General features: G+C 36.1%; 1 long non-coding RNA gene and 1 pseudogene across 1 annotated transcript; both read right to left on the minus strand.

Moving 5' to 3' along the window:
* Window positions 1-1,049: 1,049 nt before the first annotated feature.
* LOC107554611 (uncharacterized) lies at window positions 1,050-2,642 on the minus strand. The gene is made up of 3 exons (XR_001605073.1): window positions 2,627-2,642; window positions 2,183-2,342; window positions 1,050-1,098 (listed from the first exon to the last, which is right to left on the minus strand). It is a non-coding gene; the product is annotated as an uncharacterized lncRNA (long non-coding RNA).
* A 660-nt stretch (window positions 2,643-3,302) lies between these two features.
* LOC107554586 (multidrug resistance-associated protein 9-like) overlaps window positions 3,303-12,254 on the minus strand; it is a 15,133-nt pseudogene continuing 6,181 nt past the window's right edge.

The following is a 12,254-nucleotide window of genomic DNA, read 5'->3' on the forward strand; positions in this document are numbered from 1 at the left end:
GTAGGTGTGGGGAAGGGGTTAGGATTAGGGGTGGGGTTAGGACTAGGCAATCAGGTAGTGACTTCAACGAGGTGGGTAATATTTTGGCAGGGGTTTGAAATTAGGCACAACACCGGCTTCACTGTATCGGTGCATATGCGCTTTCACGGTGATGATTTGTTCTTTATACTCCTCAACATCAGCGTTTTCATTCTCCAAATCATCGGTGTTCGTCCCTTCTTCTATTCTGATATCGAACTCCATCAGCGTGAGGGAGGCAATCACTTTTTCAGTGCACACACATACTGAATCGTTCACTTTGTTCTCTTTCTTCTTGCACCCTATCAGTTCTGCAAAGCAATATAGGCAATATTCATTGAACAGCACAATAAATTACTATAAACTTTTTGTTGTCATTATTCAAAACAGTGAATTAAACATTATATTAAGTCAAGTCAAGCCGACCGAGAAATTCTCTCCATTCTCCACTACTGGAGAGTGCAACTTCTCTGGCAGCTTAGCAATCTGCAAGAAAGAGAAAGAGGGGTGTGGATGATTTAACACCTGAATGCCTGAGTGTTTCTTTTATATTCTATGGCTATTATATTCTGTTGCTGTTCCTCTACTCTTTTTTTATGTTACCATGTCCCAAAGTGTGAAAGGCACCGAGAGGAATTTAAGCAGATGTTACGTCTATGTTTCATCACTATAGTGCAGCTCATAGTAACATGCCCACTCATATATTGTGATTTTTCTTTGCTCTCTCAATAAATTATATCCTCACATAAAAAGCTAGATTAACTTGATGTTTGAGCTGCTCCTAGTAGAAACTGACTGTTGAAATCACAACGAAATCATGGCAACCCACTGATCAGCAGAAAAGCAAACTTTATCATAAAGTTTAAATCAGTGAGTGGAGTTGAAGTGCCAATTGATCAAATGCTGACTACTTATACAAAAAGGTATTGTTCAAGAAACTTCTGAAGCCTAGCTAAAAAAGTGTGAGCATCCAAGCTGTTTTCTACTGTGTAAAACATGTATTGCTTGTAGGCCTCATATAAGTCTTTAGACAGCCAGAGCTCCTCATCTTTGTAGTTTTTAAAGGGGTCCAGGTTATACCTGTATAAAATAACCACACAAACAAACACATTAGTCACCATGAAATTTAAATCAACAATTCTTATTTTTTCATGGAATGTTGCAGTGTTTATTAAAATGATTTATCTGTGCAAATCATTACTTTTTTAAAACCGTTAAAATCAAATATGTAGCTTGAAATAGAATATTAAAAAACGTATTTTAATTCAGCTAGTTGCCCAGACAACATTTTTCAGTTTAACTTACTAATAGAACTACAACTAAAACTGAAATAAAAATGTATATAGACATATACAACTATATTTTTTTAAACTAGACATTTAAATGGAAAAAATATCTTAAACTAAAAACTATTTCTACATTTTAATAAAAACAATAGTACACTCTCAGAAAAAAAGCTGTCACTGGGGCGGTACCCTTCCAAAAGGTACACCTTTGTACCATATTTACCCCAAAAGGATGCATATCAGTACATACTGTATTAGTACCTGAAGTGCACATATTAGTACATTTTACACAGCTTTTGTACCTTTTTTCTGAGAGGGCACCATATCAATGATACTAAAGTAACACTGCTCTTCTCTGATGAGGTGTATACTGGAGTGAGGGCTGGGCAAAAAGGTTGTCCTAAAAAAAAAAAGTTTCAATCGCTCTCATTCAGCAACCATGTCACTCAGATGAAAAGCTCAGAGAAATTAGCAAACGACAACAATCCAAATAAATTCCAGATGTACAAAATCAAGCGCTACATTTTTCCATCTGAGAAGTCATTTCATTTGGATATACATCAGTCACAGTTTCTGGTTCATGCCAACTATAGTGACTATTTCTATAGTGACCACAAAATGTACAAGATTACAATATACAAATTTTTTTTTTTAAATGTAGATTAAAGTTGTAAGTATAAAGATAATTGCCAATTTATTTTTCATAATTGCAACTTTTTGTAATTGCAAATTAATAATCTCACAATGGCTGTTGCCCAATTCAGTTTCAAGTCATTTTCGGACAAAAACATAATTCAGTGAGGTGATGCACTGGTAGAATAAGTACCTATTGTGAATAAAATAGGAGAAGAGGTAAAAGTTGAAAGGTGAGAGGTCACCTGACAGTGCCGATGAAGAGTACAGGATCCTGCGGTATGACAGAGAGTTGGCTGCGAATATCTCTCAACCCCAGCTTGCAGATTTCCACATCATCTATAAATATAGTGCCCTCAGCCGGCTCTGCCAAACCGAACAATGCTACACCCAGAGAGGACTTCCCTGAATCAGAAAGAGAGGGTCAACAAATGAAACCAAGATCTGGCAGAACATCCTTGTTCTTAGTACAAATGCCTTTACTGATATGCACAAGCTGCTTTTTGCATTTTATGAAGGTAACAACATGTACATATTTTAGTACATATCACGACTTTCCATTTCTGAATTTAATTCAGTATACACTATGTCAGTATTAACTTATTACAATAATAAGAAAATTAATCTTAAAATTTAAAAATGAAAACATAAATTAAGCTTTGAATAAAACATAATATGCTCTCTCTCACTAGAGCCAGTGCGTCCTACAATGCGGACTTTTCCCCCTGGCTTAATATTTATGTGGAGATTATTGAGGACTATGGGTGTGTTGTCCCTGTATCTCATACTGTAGTTTTTAAAGGTAAAATATTGTAATGCATTACTTTTAAAAGTAACTTTCCCCAACACTGGTTATAACGATGTTTCATATTCATTTTGGCAAGTACCACAATATGTTTCCCAGCGCTGTTTGTCTTTCTAAAATATTTTCTAATATAAATTAATATCTTAAAGGGATAGTTCACCCAAAAATGAAAATTCTGTCATTAATTACTCATCCTCATGTCGTTCCAAACCCATAAGACCTTCGTTCTTATAAAGTCGTTATTTTTGTTTTCTTTGCGCACAAAAAGTATTCTCGTAGCTTCATAACATTACAATTGAACCCCTGTCACAAGGGCTATTTTAACAATGTCCTTACTACCTTTCTGGGCCTTGAACGTGTCAGTTGCGTTGCTGTTTATGCAGGCTCAGAAAGCTCTTGGATTTCATCAAAAATTTCTTCATTTGAGTTCTGAAGGTGAACGAAGGTCTTATGGGTTTGGAACGACGTGAGGGTGAGTAATTAATGACAGAATTTTCATTTTTAGGTGAACTATCCCTTTAATATATTTTCATAGATCCTAATACATTGATTGTATTATCTTACTGTTCAATGTACTGCTTTCTTTTGTCATAGGCATGGATGGTGCTGAGTCCCTGTATGGTAGAGGTGGTGAGAGAGATCCAGGGAGAACGACTCACATTCTCCATCCTCTTCATCTGACGAATGCTCCTTTGGAAAACACTAGGTCAAAGAGAAAACACAGATGGTTTGTACATTCCATGGCATTAAAACCTGTTTAGTGGATCTGTGATTGTAATGTTTGTGTTCTACTTCTGGATTTAAAAAAAACACATCTTATGATGTTAAAGTGCAATGTTTATGTCTCACTATAGGATTGTGGCAAAGATGACTGCGAGAACTGCCACGGCAATCAGGAGGTATGGGAACACTATGGAGATGGTGAGAATGGTGAAAGTGACGGTCAGACAGAACTGCAAAAAGTTCTCCATGTTGAACGGCAAAACTGCATCAGTCTTTACTGAAGCGGTTCACCAGGCGGCCAGTTGGAGTTGTGTCAAAAAAACTCATTGGGCTGCCAAGGATCTGATAAAAAGTACAGTCAAATGGTATCAAAATGCTGCGGTTCTCATTTTTCTGAACAAATAGTATCACAATGCTTGCATTCAATTACTAAACCTACCTTTTCATATTATACTTGATCACTCACATTATAAAAATTAGTTCCTTTCCCATGAGGATGGTTTAGATCAACTAATAATAATATATTATTCATATATTCAAATAATAAGTCTAATCTAAAATTTAAATTCTAAAAAAAATGATTGTTTTTGCTGGAAAACTTCTGGAATCATAAACTGAATCATATAATTAATCTACTATATCACTGTAAATCTACTATAATATACCATCTGTAAAAAAAAAAATCAAAAACAAGCAGTTTTGTCATAATTAGAAATAGTGGAAATACCTTATTGGGGGGGGGGGGTTAATCTGCAAATAATATGTCTTACCTGTTTGAACATGGTATCATGCAGTTTGGAAGAAGCACACAATGTGACTTTAGTGAAGGTGTAGCCCTTGGCAATACACAGCAATACCATAGCACCAATAATAATGCCATAAATCATTTGGTAGAATGGCAGGTCTGGATTCTCGGAGATATTACCGCTGCTTGATGAATTAGTATTGTTCTACAAGAACAGAGAGAGAAAATGGTATGATTCACATGAATGTGTGTGTATGTGTTTGTACGTATTTACCCCTGATCCCTGCTCTAACCAGTAACTCAGCCACCAACTGCTGAAAGCAGTCGATCCCACGAGAAGAGTGAAGAGAAGAATAACAAATAACAGCAGTATATACCCTACAGCGATATATAGACAGAGAGAAAGGCATAATTGAGAAACGGTGTTACAGCGTTGATAATGTAATGTACAAAGAGACAGAAAAAAAGACAAACACCTCCGGCAGCTTTGCAGTATTGGTGGTAAGTCCTCCACGTAACTGACACTTCCTGTGTTACTAATTGATCCTTTTTCCCTGTAACACACATACACACCACTGTGCAAGTCAGATTTAACCAGTAAGAATATAATGGATATTTTCATGGTTATACTGTGAATATGTTCATATATCGACCTTTTGCTTCTGTGGAGTCCTTGGGTAATTCATGTTTCATGTCATGCAGACATATCAAAAGCTAGAAAGAGAAAATAAATAAAGATGTTTTTAGCAGTTTGTCAGTTTTACCAAAAGAAATAAAGCGATGAATTGCTTATTAATGCATGGTCTTTACATATAATGATATTTAGCAGGCGTAGGAACTGCATATTTAAACTGTAACGTCTTCTACAACTATGAAGTCACGTGAATAATCCTCCAGCCTTAACACAATGCTGAACTTAAAATGTTCATGCTAAACTTTCAATTTATGTGAAAGCCATCATGCTTTTAGACAATCTTTTCTAATTCAATTTTTAATCATGTTATCATGTTTAGTCATGTTTTAATCAATCATTTTAATCCGCTATTATTTAGGTATATAAATTATATTTCTTATAAAACATTTATAAATACTTAAAAAGATTTATTTATAAATAAATTTCATTTATATATTTCTCTTTATTTATTGCAAAATAAAATAATGTCAGGAAAATATAATAGGATTTACTGCAGTTATTTATGAAAAGAATAATTTATTAATAGACAGTAGTTAACAGCTATTCATTTTTAAACTTGGTCAATTTGATATGTTGTTGCTCTCCTAAAGGGATCCCAAATTAAAGAAAAGTAGATTCTCCTGTTAATCACATATTTAACCATTAACCTGGGTTTTCAATGCCGTTGACTTTTGGCTTATCTGGATTGGTCTGTTTAGAGTCATTGTGTTCAGTATGTGTTTTGGAATCAGACTCTGCATTTTCCTATATGATCCAAAAGTGAAAATTAAGAAGAACTTCAGTGACACACAAATGATTCTGTTCTTTGAATTTGTTTTTGCTTAGTACTGGAAACTGGTACATGTCCACTAGAGTACAATAAGTTGTATTATTTTAATGGCCTATTTCATTTATAAAGTAATTGAGAGGCGTAAGTGAGAGTGGTTACATTGCTCTGTTCCAGCTGGACATTGTTAATGAGGTGAGCGTAGCGGCCTTTAGCTTTCATCAAATCACTGTGAGTCCCTGCCTCCTTTATCTCCCCATTATCCAACAGCAACACCTCGTCACAAAACTCCAAATACTGCAAACACAACAGAGAGGAGCAACTGAGAACATCGGTTGAGATGAGAGCACAAAAAATCTGGGAATAACTAGTTAAAAGTTATGACTTTAGGATCATTGTGTAGAGTTACACGTTAAAAGGCAGCTGTGCTGAGTCACACAGTTGCTAAGACTTACTGTTTGATATGAGTCAACAAAAGGTTGGAGCTTTCTCTAATGGTGAATTTTGTTCCTGCCATTACATAATCGGTGAGGCAAAATTAGATTACCCTTTTCCTAACCTGAGGAGGTTACTCATTAAATGTGTTACGACAACACAAATGAATCATTACTGTTTATTTCACGAAACTGCCAACGTGAGGTTTATGTGCCATGCCTGTTTTATATTGTATTTTCCTCCGGTTATATATTAACTTCATGTACATTCAACTATATACCCTTAATCTTGGAAACACCTGTTGACAAAAAGCAACTTATAACTCAGCAATCCTTCTAGAGTTTATTTATCGTAGGTCATTTTTGGAGCAGGTTTCTGTGTACACAAGAGATATAACTGGTCAATTAAATATTTTAGTAAATATTTTTTTTAACTTTTTTATTATATAATATAATGGCTTTTAAGATTTTATTGACGTCCATGTCTTTTCCACAAACATCATTTAAAACTCCCTGATATTTTCTGGTTTTCAGAAGCTATTGGGGATCACATATCTATATTTTATCTGGTAAGAGCAAATATTTACTCCACTAACAGCTCAAATCTTCAAACAGAAAAGAGGCCTTCAAAGCCAATGAACAGGACATGGAAACATGTTAGAGTGAATTACCTGCAGCTGATGAGTGACCAGAATGACTGATTTGCCCTTCAGCTCTTTCTTGATGCATTCTTCAAATATGTGCTTCCCAACATGTGCATCAACAGCAGACAGAGGATCATCCAAAGGGAAGATGTCTCTGTTAGAATACACTGCCCTGGCCAAACTGACCCTCTGCTTCTGACCACCTGAAAGATTAATACCTCGCTCTCCAATCTAGACACACACACACATAAGTAATATTATCATCCTCATATGCTATTTAACTGAACTCCATAGTATTATAAACATTTAATAGCTCAATGAAAAAAATGCATTAGTATCTAATCAAAGGATGTTGGTAAAATGTGGGAACAGACCTCTGTCTGGTCTCCATATGGAAGTATTGCCAGATCAGATTTCAGAGAGCAGGCATGAATAACACTGGCATATTTATAACACAGTAAGCATGTACCACATTTTTTAGGATGCAGCAATTCATATCAGTATAAGTAATATTATCATCCTCATATGCTATTTAACTGAACTCCATAGTATTATAAACATTTAATAGCTCAATGAAAAAAATGCATTAGTATCTAATCAAAGGATGTTGGTAAAATGTGGGAACAGACCTCTGTCTGGTCTCCATATGGAAGTATTGCCAGATCAGGTTTCAGAGAGCAGGCATGAATAACACTGGCATATTTATAACACAGTAAGCATGTACCACATTTTTTAGGATGCAGCAATTCATATCAGTACAAAGAATCAATGTTCAACAACAATTTTACAGCTGAGACTGTGACCAGAGTCAGAAGTTTACCCCATCCAATAAAAGTCATTACAAGCAACAACAAAAAAAGAAAAGACGGTTCACCGTCTTCTTGGCACTAAAAGAGGATCTGGTAAATTACATGTGTTAGAAAGGTGAGGGGCAGCTTCCTAGAATGATAGGACTGACACTGGGGTAAATTAATAGTTGCTACATTTGTTATTTCAAGATGAATGGGTTAGTGGTGTCTAAACTGTCTATGTCGGAGGCCTGCTCAGTAAATTTAGCTCTTCAAGCTTACCATAGTGAAATCATGTAGAGTTTCATACTAAACTACTCTTTTACACTCCAATTGCGATGGTCTGTCTGTCTTGCAATTCCACCTCCTATCAGAGAGACTAAAGATGCGGTCACATTTATTATTGGTTAGCAATTTTTTGCAGGTGGAATCCAGTCGTTTCAACAGTCCAGTCATTTCAAGGGTCCACAGAATCTGGAATTTTGTGTGAGGACGAAAGACTTCCCCCACACAGATTTTGCAACGGGATCAGGTTGGTCATTCGGATTCGCCTTGTTAACCAAGAGAGCTGCTTGGATTAAAAGTGATTCTGTGTGAGCTGTGCTACATGCATCGCAAAACACTGTTGATATTATTTTGCCAAAATTTCACTAATGTGACTGCACCTTAAGATTGTGGGATGCTTTTATTCATATATCAGCTAAATCTGTATGATACATATACTGTATGTTGATCATGAGATTTGATCATCTTTAAATCACTATATTTTCATGAAGGTTTCCCTTTTACCTTTCATATAGTTCAGGTTGTAGAAGTTGTATCCAGATTTATTGTAGCTGAAAACCCATGTGGTCATGAGTAATTTCATGAACTTTACTGACACTTTTTATAAAAAAAAACAAATATGTTATTGTTGACCAAAATCTTTGACCTGTTTAGTCTTTGATGTTCTCTATAATTTCACCTGGTTTGGTCAAATGGTTCTCCCATGAGGATATTGTCCCTTACAGTCCCGTGGAATATCCAGGCTTGCTGGGACACATATGCTAATGTTCCATTAGCTGATACAGACCCACTCGGAAGATGCATCTGAAGGGAATAAATGATCATACTGTCAGTCACACGTCATCACATCATATGTAAAACTGTTCGTTAGGATGCAGAAACGACAGAGGCACCACACCTGCTCAAGAATACTTGAAATCAGAGATGTTTTTCCACTTCCAACATTGCCACACACCCAAAGCAGACTTCCCTATAAACGAAACGAGAGATTCAATAGTTTCTGCTGTAGTGCTAGAACACATCCTGAGTGTTGGAATGTTGGAATGTTATATCATCCCACGTTATAATATAGTCATATCACACCTTTGAAAGAGTGAAGCTGGTGTTTCTGAGAGAAGGTTTGAAGTCTGATTGGTGTGTGGCACTTTCAGAAGGATCTTGAGGCTTCTCAGTGGCGTTCATGGTATCTGGCAGGCTCCAGGAGAAGGTGGCCTTTTCCATGGCCAGCGCCAAGTCCATATTCTTATCCTGCGCGAGATAACCTTTGGGGTTCTGTACCAACATAAGCTTCTGTAGAAATACAAGCATTAAATGTTTTGTTATTAGCATTGTACTGCTGAGGAAAATCAGGTTCATTCAAAATGTTCATTCAGTGTAAAAGACATGATTAGCACGTGTCAGTGCATCAACCTACAGTACAGCACATGTAAAATACGCTGAAAATATGTTTCCTACACACTTATCATTATGAGTAACTTATATAAACAATAATTACATCTTCCTCAATATGTCCTAAACTAATACCAGCTTAGAGCAGACAATGGGGCCAAAGGTACAAAATAATTGGATTAAGGTGGATACGTTTTCAATAATGCTTTAGGTAAAAATGAGAGAAAATTATGTTTGGTTTTGGATAAACCAAGAGAAATGTGAAAGAGTCCAACCTTGAGTCTAGTGAGAGCCACTTCACCCTCAGCCACCACTTTAACAGAGAATGGCAACAAGCCTATAGACATCCTTATGCAGTTAAATACAGCAATGATAGTGTAGGCCTGTGGAGAAGCACAGATGGTTAGCATAAAATACAACCGTATAAAAGTAATGAAGTAAAATATTCACATTTATATTTACAGTACAAAAAGTCCACTGTTCAAAATACAGTAAAACAAATATACAATAAAAATATAACAGTAAAAACTTTTTTATTAACTATTGAAATATATTTTAAAATGTAATTTATTCCTGTGATGGCAAGCAGTTTACTCTACATTACTCCAGTCAGCGTCACATGGTCCTTCAGAAATCATTCTAATTTAATGAGTTGGCGTTCAAGTAACATGTTGAATAACAGCTGTACTGCTTAATAGTTTTGTGAAAACTGAGATACATATTTCTCAGAATTCTTTGATGAATATAAAGTTCAAAATAATTTATTTATTTAAAACAGAATAAAAAAACTAAATAAAGTATTAATTTCTTTCTGACCCTCTGACCCCAAACGTTTTGACTGGTAGTGCACATTTATTCATTTAGCAGAATATAATCATATTTTTGTTTTTTTGCACTCACCCGAAAGCAAACAGGACAGAGATGAAGAATGACACTATAAATCTTGTCTTCTGGAAACGCATGACCACTGCAGGAAGAGATGCCTCCTCTAGACCCACATGGGCGACTTCCTCGTCCCAAAGTCTTTGGAACCTGAACACAACAGAAATAACAATCTTTTGTTATTTTCCTCTCTCTCTCTCTTTCTCTCTCTCTCTCTCTCACTTTTTAAACATAATCCATTTTCCCGCAAATACAATTTTCCAGAATCAACCTGGATATATGAAAAAACATCAGACGATGACTTATGGTTTCTTATTCGCCAAGTGCTACACTGGAGCTACTCATTCTGCCGAGACTTCCTAAACTAAGCTAAGATTTGAATGGAAAGCTTATGAAGAATTTCCTTAACTGTTGACATTTGTACCTTTCTCCATTGATGTGGGCTCCATCATGAGGTGAGAGATAAAGTGAGTCCTCATCTAACCGTTTCCTAAAGAGCTTCCACATCAGTGACATCCATGCAAATGATGTGAAGGAGAAAAAAACAGCATCATCGACTGGATGTGAACTGTAAAAAGTTAGAAAATGTATATTTAAGATTACGTTATGAATTTATCACATATTTGAAGATTCAGAAATGATATATGAATGACAGACTTGATATATGATATATGAAAAACAGAAAAACTGGGGCATTTAATTTCTTAGCAATGATGAAAACATGTTCTTTTAGTTTTTTTCTCTGATCTCTTGATGAAATGGACAGATCACTTTCATTATTGACATAAAAATGTAATATGCTTAGAATATGTTGAGAAAGCTGGCGAATGTCTTACTGTGAGCCGAACCGGAATGGGATGAGGGTTTTCAAGCTTTGCTGGTACTAGGAGGAGGTTCTGGTTCCCTGTAATCTAGAACCGGAGGACCTTCAGGAAAGGCACTCATGACTGAAGCACTATCTCTTCTATGTTTCTGCACAATAAGAGAGAAAAACACAGAGATATGGATATCATAAAATAAAAGGAACTGTGAGTTAAAGTCTTTGACACTGAGTTTCATTACTATTTTACCAGACTCAAAGGTTAACATGAGCAGAGGTCTTGACACTCCTCCTCTGTCTCTCTCCTGTCACCACATGTCGGATGCTGCAAATTCAAAGTCATTTGATAACAGCCCTGAGGAAACTGACCCTGGGTGAGAAGGCAAACCCAGTCAACACGTGAGATCATGCGATGATCACAGTGACATCACACAATCCTCATACTGTGAGCCTCACGTTGTGAGTAGTATATGAGCTCATTGTGAGTTCCATCGATCCTCATACTGTGATCCTCCCGGTGTGAATAGTATATGAGCTCATTATGAACTCAAACGATCCTCATACTGTGATCCTCACAGTGTGAGTAATAGGTGAGCTCATTGGGAGTTAAATCGATCCTCATATTGTGATCCTCACGGTGTGAGTAATAGGTGAGCTCATTGTGAGTTCAATCGATCCTCATACTGTGATCCTCACGGTGTGAGTAGTATATGAGCTCATTCTGAACTCAAACGATCCTCATACTGTGATCCTCATGGTGTGAGTAGTATATGAATTCATTGTGAGTTCAAACAATCCTCATACTGTGATCCTCACGGTGTGAGTAGTATATAAAATAATTGTGAGTTCAAATGATCCTCGTACTCTAATCCTCACCGTGTGAGTAGTATATGAAATCATTGTGAGTTTCAAATTTTGAGCAGGTTGAGAGAAGGCAGTTCAAATATTAGTCACCGGGGATAAGATCATCTACATCTTGGTTAAGATTACTAAAAGTTTCGCACCTTCAGCACACATTACATCCATTGATGCAGAAATGCAGATATGTTCTACATGTCTAAAGTATATAGAGAGATTAACCTTATAAACTGCTTGATTTTGTGTAACAACTTAAAATATAATCTGCATATACAATAAACTACAGTATTAAAGGATTTTGCAGGTTTTAATAAAATGTTATTTAATAACATTAGTAAGCTAAATAAGAATATTTCCAGTATTTGCCTCAGGCTTGCAAAGTATCGTCAACTCCTTTATGAGCATCAACGGTAATCCTCGGCAAACTTTCAACACTTTGACGGTCAGCAAACTTTAGCTGTGCGTCTTGCGTCATCAGCCTGGA

This window comes from Sinocyclocheilus grahami, unplaced genomic scaffold, assembly GCF_001515645.1.
Source record: "Sinocyclocheilus grahami isolate Dianchi unplaced genomic scaffold, SAMN03320097.WGS_v1.1 scaffold508.1, whole genome shotgun sequence".
NCBI lineage: Eukaryota > Metazoa > Chordata > Actinopteri > Cypriniformes > Cyprinidae > Sinocyclocheilus > Sinocyclocheilus grahami.